Raw genomic sequence first — 10460 nt, 5'->3', positions numbered from 1 at the left:
GTCAGAGCAGGTGACAATTAACATTTTCAAGTTGCAGGGTCAAAGAAAAACTCCAACCACAGGGAATCACATTTTCAGGATCAAGCCCTGCAAGAATTCTGGTATTTTTGCCTGATGTTTAAATATATGTAAATGAAAATCTCATGAAGATACTTGAATTCAAACACACTCCACTGCTTTTCACAACCTTTATGCCTCCCAGCCTGCCACGAGCCATATCATCTCATGCCTGGCAACTGGGGTTGCTTCCCAACCATTCTCACCGATTCCATTCTTTCCTCCCGGTGAGGGGTCCAAGGCTTTCATATGTGGACACGGTACAAGAGAAACACTTCATTTTGGGATATCAATCCCATGAGGGGTGGTGAGAGCCTAAGGTTACTAATGGTCAGGTTCTCTGCTACTTGAAGAAAGTCGGTCAACAGAGAGAATAAAACAAAACAAAGCCCTGGCAACATCACTGGAACGAATGGATCTGGCTCTGCCTGGATTTGCCCCTATTCTTTCTGGACACCTAAGTCAACAACCTTTATGTTTAAGCTCCTTTGGAGCCAGGATTCTGTCTCTTGGCAACAAAAGGCTTCCAGCAAATGCAACTGTCTAGGTCTCAACTTCCTCGTCTGCAAAGCAAGTCACCTCCTGAATCTTAGGATCAGATGAAGTAGGGCTGCATCAGACCTTTGTGAATGTGAAGTAGAGTTCTTTGTTGTCATGTATAGGTCAAAAGCACTTATCAGCTAGGACGCTCTGGGTTGCAAGAAATAGAATGGCTAAAATGACTTTCAGCCATGGCTACTCTCAGACGGTAAAGAATCTGCCTGCAATGCAGGAGATATGGGCTTGATCCCTGGGTCAGGAAGATACCCTGGAGAAGGAAATGGCAACCCAGTACAGTATTCTTGCCTGGAGAATTCCATGGACAGAGGAGCCAGGTGGGCTACAGTCCATGGCGTCGCAAAGAATCGGACACAACTGAGGGACCAACACTTTCACTTTTGACTCAAGAGTGTAGCCCAGGATCAGCACCGGCATCATCTGAGATTTGCTGGAAACTCAAACTCGGGAGCCTTGCTCACCCCAAATCACACCCCTGTGCTTTAACAAGTTCCCCAAGTGATCCTCACACACACTCAAGTGTGGTCAGCAACAGCTTCAGCAACTATAGATTTAGTATTTCATGTACAAGTAGTGGGTTTCCCTGGTGGCTCAGATAGTAAAGAATCCACCTACAGTTCAAGAGACCTGGGTTCGATCCCTGGGTCGGGAAGATCCCCTGGAGGAGGGCATGGCAACCTGCTCCAGTATTCTTGCCTGGAGAATCCCCAGGGAGAGGAGCCTGGCGGGCTACAATCTGTGGGGTCACAAAGAGCCAGACACAACTGAGTGACTAAGCACAGCACAGCAAACAAGCAGCACAACATCAGCTGGGAGCTGCTGTTTGATTTGACCCGGGGCCTGGGTGCTTTCTGCGCTGCTTGGTTCACTGGCTTTTGTTCTCAGGTTTGTCTCACGGCTGCAAGATGGCGGCTCAGCCTCTGATCACGAATCTTCTTGGAATCACGTACAGGAACAGGAGGGCTGATTTCTCCACACATATCCTTTCCATCAGGGAGGAAATCCTCCCCCAATCCCCAAAGGACTCTGTCCTTTTCCGTCAGGAACGAGGGTTGTCTCCCATGGCTATGCATAAGCCATCACGGATGCAGGCAACGAGGGACCATGGATGGCTCTGACCGAGCCGCATCCATTGCCTGTGGGCTCAGAGGCTCCCTTGAGCGGGTGGGAGAGGGGATGCCCAGACCTGGCGGGGGCTTTGGCAGCAGGTGAAGAGGGTCGAGCCAGCTGAGGGGCACCCCCAGGAGGGTCTGCCGCACGGACGACAGGAGAGTGGTCTGGAGCCGCAGTACCCAGGCTTCTGGGCACCAGGGGCCGGTTTCGTGGAAGACAATTTTGCCACACACCAAGGGTGGGGAGGGGATGGTTTCAGGATTCAAGTGCATTACATTCATTGTGCAAAGTGACAAGTGTGACAAAGTGAAAGTCGCTCAGTCGTGTCCGACTCTTGGTGACACCATGGACTAGACAGTCCATGCAATTCTCCAGGCCAGAGTACTGGAGTGGGTTGCCTTTCCTTCTCCAGGGGATCTTCCCAACCCAGGGATCGAAACCAGGTCTCCTCATTGCAGGCAGATTCTTTACCAGCTGAGCCACAAGGGAAGCCCATTGCACTTTACCTCTATTATTATTACATTGTGATATACAATGAAATAGTTATACACCTCACCAAAATGCAGAATTAGATCATCAGATTCTCTAAGGAGCATGCCACCTAGACCCCTAGCAGGCGCAGCTCACAGTAGGGTTCTTGCTCCTATGAGAATCTAGTTCTGTCCTGGGTCAGACAGGAGGCAGAGCTCAGTCAGTGATGGGAGTGATGGGGAGTGGCTGTAAATACAAAAGAGGCTTCACTTGCTCACCACCACTCACCTCTTGCTGTGCAACCCGCTTCCCAACAGGCCATGGACTGGGACCCGTCCATGGTCCAGGGGCTTGGGGACCTCTGCTCTAGATGTTGGAGCGATCCTGTTGCTTTGTCCTCTGATCCGTCAATTAAACTCTAGGCCTGGGGATCTCCTCTGTGTCTGGGAGCCTTCTCCATGGGTCTTGGATGAGCAGGATTTTACAAGTGTATCAAGTGAGTTTTCGTTGGTTCAAAAGGACCAAGGAGAGAGGTTGGGCAGGCAGAGTCCCCCAGGCATCACCTGCCCTACAGGTCTATCCCGTGTGGATCGTTGTGAGTCTTCCCCGGTGTCAAGGCCACGCCCAAACCCGCCAGCATCACCATCCACGCAGCAGGGCTCCACCTGCTCAGTCCTCTCATCACCTAGCGGTACCTGACAGCCTCCAGGGACACAGTTCAAGGCATTTGCAACTTCTAAGTTCACGAACAAGGCTTCGTGGGGTACCCTGGGGATGCCCTTGGTACCAGGAGGTTTACCCGAGTTGTCCAAGCCCCCAGCTGGAGGACGCACGAGCCTCACTGGAGGGAGGGGTGTCCCGCTCCCAGAGTCAGCTTCCGTCCAACAAGCCAAGCCGCCTCCCCGGCAGGCCGGCCAGGCCGCCGCCTGGATGGGGCTCCCCGGGGGCGGCTGGGACCCAGGCAGCGCCTGGGCCCCTAGAGACAAGGGCGCAGCTCCTGCCGAGAAGTGCCCTCGTCTCCTGAGGCCTCCAGACAGACGGAGGACGGACGAGGGGACGAGCGCCTTGCGGGGATTCGAGCCGCGCGTGAGCCCTGGGGCCCCGCGGTCCTCCACAGCCAATTATCTGTGATGCCGTCTTCAGTCTTGGTCGGGTGATGTTTTTAATTCGCATCCTGGGAAAAGGCTGCAGCCTCTAAGCGCTCCTGTGGAATCTCAGGGAAGGCTCCACGCCCCATGGGGTTGTTCTGGTTACAAAGCAACGCTGGGCACGCTGAGCCCGCGGTGCTGAGAGCTCCGGCCTGAAGCAGCCTCCGAGCTTCAGGGCTTGAGGCTTTCTCGAGGTTGCTCAGGGCTCACTCTGCTCCGGGTCGGAGGGTGAGAACCCATGGACGGCGTCTGAGAGGGGCTGCGGGGGCCTGGCTCCGAGCCGGCAGCAGACGGTGCGTCCTGGCGCGGCCTCGCCCGAGGGTCCAGGACCATCTCCGAGGGCACCAGGCGGCCCCGGGGGGCCCCAGAGGCGGGGACCCGGGTGCTGACGGGCCGGCGTCTTCAGGGCTCCGCTCTGCTCTCCGGGGGCCCTGCAGGGGTGAGTCCAGGTGCCCCTGGGACGACCAGAGCGGGCGGCCGGAGGGGACGCCGACCGCAGCCCTCCGGACCCAGGAGGGAGAATGGGGAGCTTGGAGCCGCACAGAGAGAGGTAAGGGCCCAGGTCAGGGGTCTCCATCCCAGGTGACGGACCTCCGGTACCCGGGAGGGGGCCGTGGGGGCGGGATGGAGGCAGACAACAGGTCTGCTGGGAACCAGCTCTGCCCCAGCTCGCTGTGTGACGGCGGACACCAACCTCCCGGAACCTCGGCCTCCTTCTCTGAAAAAGGAGGCAGTGATGACGACCCAGTACACCCCAGACTCGAAAATCCGTATTTGCTTCCTTTTGCCTTTGGCAAATTGCTTGACCTCTCTGACCCCTGGTTTCTTCCTCTGCAGATATAATGATCCCCATGACATTGAGTTGTGGGGAAAATATGATAATAGCTGGGCTTCCCTGATAGCTCAGTTGGTAAAGAATCAGCTGCAGGAGACCCAGCTTCTATTCCTGGGTCTGGAAGATCCGCTGGAGAAGGGATAGGTACCGACTCTAGTATTCTTGGGCTTGGTGAAGAATCTGCCTGCAGTGCAGGATAGCTGGGTTCAATCCCTGGGTTGGGAAGATCCCCTGGAGAAGGAAAAGGCTACCCACGCCAGAGTTCTGGCATGGAGGATTCCATGGATTGTATAGTCCATGGGGTCACAGACTGAATGACTTTCACTTTCATGTGTTGGCTCAGCATTTATTCTGTGACTTGCTCCATCTTCAGTTCTTCATACGTATTATTCACTCATTCACTTTCTCAATGGACCCCTGAATTAAGTACTATTACCATGTCCTCGTACAGGTGAGGAAAGGGGATACAGAGAAGTCATGAAACCTACCCCATGCATGTAGTTGGTAGAGCAGCCTGGCTGCTCAGTGATGTTACCTTAGGGGAAGTGGAAGATTTATCTCTGAAATATTAGTATATTCTGAGCAATGAGACCAGGAGCCATCTTAAGCATCTATTTTGGGATTTTGTCAGTTTTCAGGTTTCCTACCATGACATGTGTGACTTTCATTATGAAACACACATAAGAGAGTCTCAACATAGGATAACATATATCAGAATGGAAACCACGGTTCAGCTCTTCTCAACCCAGTGCTCTGCAGGTCGCGGAGAAGAAGGGAGGGTCGTGCAGTTCCATTTGTGGGAAGCATCCCCAAGAGGTGACCCCAGCAAGACAGATGCAGATGTGGGGGGGGGGGCCTCCTGGGGGCTGGGGAAGGGGCGGAGCACCTGTTTCACGAGGTCGGAGGTGACCTTTCTTCAGAGGTGATGAAGGCGTGCTGGGACTAGACAGAGATACGAGTAGTTGCCCAACATTGTGAATGGACTAAACCCCAGGGAATTGTAACTTGACAAGGGTTAATTCTATGTGTTGTGAATTTATCTCAATCTTTTACAAAGGAGAAGAGACTCCTGCCTGTAGCTTATTTCTGTCCAGGGGTTGGATCTGCTGGAATGAACCCCCTCCCCGCCCCCACCACCCCCCCCCACCCCCCGCCCGCCCGCTTCCTCCCCAGGGAAGGAGCTCCAGTGGGGAAAGCCTCCTCTGCAGGTTTTGCCTGAGGCTCTGGGGGAGGCAGCCCCCTGTTGGGGCCCCAGCACCCTCGTGGGGGGCACTTATCAGGTCCCTTGGGGCCTTAGACCCTTTTCTGGATGAGAACCCCCTCCCCCGCCTCCTGCCCCCTCCTGGCTGCCTGGAAGATCCATGCTGTTACAGCCCCCACCCCCGGGGCAGAGGGTGGGGGACGGGTGGCAGGTCCGTGCTCGCTGCCCCTTCATCAGACTTACTCTTCTTTCCCTGTGATGTGGTCATTCAAGGTGAAACACTTACCCCGATGCTGCCCCCCATCCTTCGAGTCTGACCCCCGGGTCTCGCTGGGCCCCAGCTGGAAAGCTGCTGTCACAGGATGAGTGGGATGGAAGTCAGGTGGCAGAACTCAGAAGCACCACCCCAACCCCCGCCCTCAGCGATCTCACGGCCTGGAATCTTCTCCCAGCTACTCTGCTCTGGGGAGAAGCCTGCTCCACAAACCCAGCCCTGGAGCGATCGGACCACACCTGCCGTGTGGCCTCGGGTCCTCGGTGCAGGGACCAACCTGGTTCCCAGTTTCAACACTTTTAGGAGACAAAGTGGGTGCAAGTGATGAGAGAGCTCCGAGGCCCTGCAGGCCCAACAGAGAGGCGGGCAGGCCTCTGTTTCCACCCTTCCCCTCCTTCCCTCCTACAAAGTCTTCCCTGTGACTCAGATGGTAAAGAATCTGCCTACAGTGTGGAAGACCCACGTTCAATCCCTGGGTGGGGAAGATCCCCTGGAGGAGGACATGACAATCCACTCCAGTGTTCTTGCCTGGAGAATATCATGGACAGAGGAGCCTGGTGGGCTACACTCCAGAGAGGCGGGGGGTCACAAAGAGTTGGACAGGACCGAGTGACTCACATTTTCACTTTTCCCTCCTACAAACAGCTGGCATTTGGCAACGGTCTCCAGAAGATTTCTATGGAGAGACAATAAAATCTTGTGTTTCAGTCTCAGTTCTGCTTTCTGTGCTTTTCAAGCTTGGGTTTCCTTCCCTGTTCAACAGAGAGGTAGGAGCAGCCCCTGGCCCCAGCCCCCAGCACCACCCCCCAGGGGTGGAGAAGCTGGCGTAGGCAAAGGGTCGAAGGCCAGCAGGCCCTGCGAAGGGGCCAGGAGACCCTGAGCTGCAGGATGGGATGACGGCAGCTGGGAGAGGGGCCGCCACCGAGGCCCGCACATTGTCACTTTGACACATTTCCCCAAGCCACCTCATTTATTTTCCCAGGGTTCAGCCCCCTGGGGTTAAAGAGCTGGAACTCCCAGCGAGGCTTTCATTAGCTTTCCAATGTAAATAAGGAAACTTTCTTCCTCCTGGCTGCCAGGAATCTGATCCCTTCCCTCCCCCGGGAGGGAGGTGTCCTGCCCACTGTGGGCACCAGGGAGATCACTGGACCAGTTTCCACCGCACCCCGGAAGGAACAAGTGACCATGGTTACCGTCAGGGCCTCCTCCGCTGCAGCGCAAGGGTGCAGCCTGCTCCAGGCGTGGGAAACCCCAGGGCCCCCCAGCCTCCCACGCCCCATCTAGAGGAGCAGCTCCGGGCGGTGGGAGAAGGCTTGGCAGCCCGAGTTTCAGCCTCCGGTGGATGTAACACCCTTCTTGTCGTTGTTGTTGTTGCTCAGTCGTGTCTGACTCTTCGTGTCCCCAGACTCCTAAACCTGCCAGGTTCCTGTATGCATGGAGTATCCCAGACAAAAATACTGGAGCAGATTGCCATTTCCTTCTCCAGGGTATCTTCTTGACCCAGGGATCAAACTCGTGTTTCCTGCACTGGTGGGCAGATTCTTTACCACTGAGCCACCAGGGAAGCCTTGTGGGGAACACAAACACTTTATGAGCTTCAGCTTCCTTATCTGTAAAATAGAGACAACACTTCTCCCTTCGTGGGGTGTGAGTTCATTTGCTCAGGCCGCTGGAGCCAAGCACCACACACAGACAGGACTGTCTCACACAAGGGAAGGGTCTGTCCTAAGACTCTGTCCTTGGCTTGCAGACGGGCATCTTCTTCTCTCTGTATCTCTGCACAACATCGTCCCTCTATGTCTGTCTTTCTGTCCAAATGTCCCTTTTTTCTAAGGACACCAGTCAGTGTGAATTAGGACCCATCCTAATGACCTCACCTTAACAATTACATCTGTAAGGACCCTGTCTCTGGAGAAGGTCACATTTCAAGGTATTCGGGGTACAAACTTGAACATGAATTTGGGAGGATGCATTCCACCCATGCAGACCCTGATGCTGGGAAAGACTGAAGGCAGGAGGAGAAGGGGACGACAGGATGAACTTGAACATGAATTTGGGAGGATGCATTCCACCCATGCAGACTCTGATGCTGGGAAAGACTGAAGGCATCACCAACTCAATGGACATGAGTCTGAGTAAACTCAGGGAGTTGGTGATGGACAGGGAGGCCTGGCGTGCTGCAGTCCATGGGGTTGCAAAGATTTGGACATGACTGAGTGACTGAACTGAACTGAACTGAACTGATTCCACCCATATCACGGCAGATGAATGACACTCCGAGGCTGAGCTCTTGTTACCAAGGGAGGGTTCAAGTGCTTCATGCGCCAAGAGCCAAACTCTGACAGCTGTATTGGCAGCAAAGTCAGGATTGACTTGAAAGACATCAACAGAGGAGAACGGGAGACTCAGACTCAAAAGACCTGAACCCCCTGATGGCTTCCAGGAGAGGGTTTTGGAGACAGGGTTAGGAGAGGGTCTTAGGATGCCTGACTGTGGGCCTCCTTCTGATTAGTCGGTGGTGAGGTAGCAGGGCAATGGTTCAGGAATCTCAGTCAACACCCTTCTGGGCCTCAGCCTAGGGTCTCCATGCTTGTGCTCAGCAGTCACCATCCTCCATCTGGTGAGGTCTTAGGTTTTACAGAACAACTCGAGGTGTGCACCAGATTCTTCTCTGTGTCTCCAGGAGGAGTCGGGAGTCCAGTGACTACTGTTCTAATCCTTAACTGCGTGAGTCGGCTCTTTGGAACTCGGGGAAGACCTAGGGGACTCAGGCCTTTTTTCTATAAACAAGAGATGGGGCGCACGGAAGGGTTTGTGTACCTAGTGAGAGGGTAACAGGCAGGAAGGCCAGGGGTCTCCAAATGCAGGAAATAGCCTGCAAGTGTCAGACATTTTTATCTCTCTTAAGCGGCAGGAGGAAACAAACTAGCAATATTTTTTCCTTCTCTATACAAATTTAAAGAGAGGTTTCTCTTAAAATACTGTGTTGCCATAATGACACCTGGTTTCACCTGAAGTTAGCTATTCTTGAGCCTAGAGATAACCAATGCCTTTTTCTTATGGAAATGTTTGTCTTAAGCTATGCTAATGTACTACGCCTTTACCCCAAACTCGGTCTCCAAGTCGGTTCCGCCTCTGGGCGCAGAACCTACTTGACAAACCAGTATGTTATACTCAGATATTGTTCCCCTAATCTATGTAAATGAAACTATTTGTATGGTGGTCTGCCCTTCTTTAAGATTCAAGTTAATTATTTTATGGCCCAAGATAAACCATTTGGTGCCATTCTAAATTTTAAGACATTCCTTTCTTTCATTAACAGACTGCTAGTGACTATATAACATCCAGCTGAAGACTAGCAGGGGGGTACTCTTTTTGCCCCCTTCTGATGCCTATGTCAGAAGCTTTCTCTATCTCCTTTATACTTTAATAAAACTTTATTACACAAAAGCTCTGAGCAACCAAGCCTTGTCTCTGGCCCCGGATTGAATTCTTCTCCTCCGGGAGCCAAGAATCCTGGTGTATTCGCGTGATTCAACAACAACCTTTCACTAGGAGGGCCGCCAGGGTCCTGCTTGGCCTCAATCCCACCTTTTCTTTGACTCTCCTCAATCCTGAGGAGGGCTTCCCTGGTGGCTCAGAAGGTAAAGAATCTACCCACAATGCAGGAGACCCGGGTTTGAGCCCTGAGTCTGATCCCTGGGTCTGGAAGATCCCCTGGAGGAGGAAATGGCAACCCACTCCTGTATTCTTGCCTGGAGAATCCCATGGACAGGAGTCTGGTGGGCTACAGTCCATGGGGTTGCAAAGAGTTGGACATGACTGAGGGACTAACAGCTTCAATCCTAAGGGGACCTGGGAGGGACAAGAAAGGGAATGAAGTCTTGGATAGAGAGGTTAATCATAACTCAGTAAGTGAACTCAGTGTTAGGGGGACTCGGTTTCACTCAGGAGTGATTAAGCTGGGCTCCAAGCCCCTGGGTGCTGGGCAGGGTCTCCCACAGTGAGTCCAGTGTCAATCAGGCAGGAAGAAGGGGATTCTGGGACAGGAAGTGGAGTGGAAGGCGGGCCTTGACCTGGTGAGGAGCTGGCTGCCTCCTTCTCTGAGGGCCCCTCTGTGGGGACCGGGACCCCGGGGGCAGGGGGATGCCCAGGAAGAGGCGGAGCCAAGTCGGGGGCAGTTGTGGGAGGCCTGAAGGGTTCTGAGAGCTGCCATGGCGGGGGTAGTTGTCAGTTACTCTAGTTACATCCCTCCGGGGGTCCCTAAGCCTCCTATAAAATCCTGCAAAACCATCCAGCCCCGTCTCAGCTGGGTTGGGGCCTGTGTTTAGGGTTAGGTCAGAGAGTGAGAGGAGCGGCAGGGGCGTGATGACACCAGGGAGATGCTTGCAGGAGAGGGGAGTGTCAGAGCCAAGCCTGCCACAGCCCGCCCCATCCTTCCGGGCAGCCTGGAGGAGCGGGGTGAGAATCGGATGAGGAGGCTTCGGGGAGACACAGCCACCCACGTGACCGCATCCCTGCGGACATTGCCTTTCCCAATTCAGTGTGTCTGGGCTTGTGCGCCACAGGGGGTACTGGGGCCAGAGGTTCGAGTGAGGGCAGAGGGAGCCTCCGGAGGGTCAAGAGACTCTGCCCTGCGATAGCCAAGTTCAAATCCCGGGAGGACCAAGCTCAGAAGGTCAGAGCATGATTGGGGGGCATGTTATAGAGCCTAGAGTTTAGGAAGCTTCATCTGCACCCTCAAATCTCCGACCTTGTTTCCTGGCACTCCCCTGGGAACACCCAGGCTCCTGGCTATTCCCC

The sequence above is a fragment of the Bubalus kerabau genome, chromosome 7 (genome assembly GCF_029407905.1).
Source record: "Bubalus kerabau isolate K-KA32 ecotype Philippines breed swamp buffalo chromosome 7, PCC_UOA_SB_1v2, whole genome shotgun sequence".
Lineage (NCBI taxonomy): Eukaryota > Metazoa > Chordata > Mammalia > Artiodactyla > Bovidae > Bubalus > Bubalus kerabau.
Note: the sequence above shows the minus strand (reverse complement) of the source record.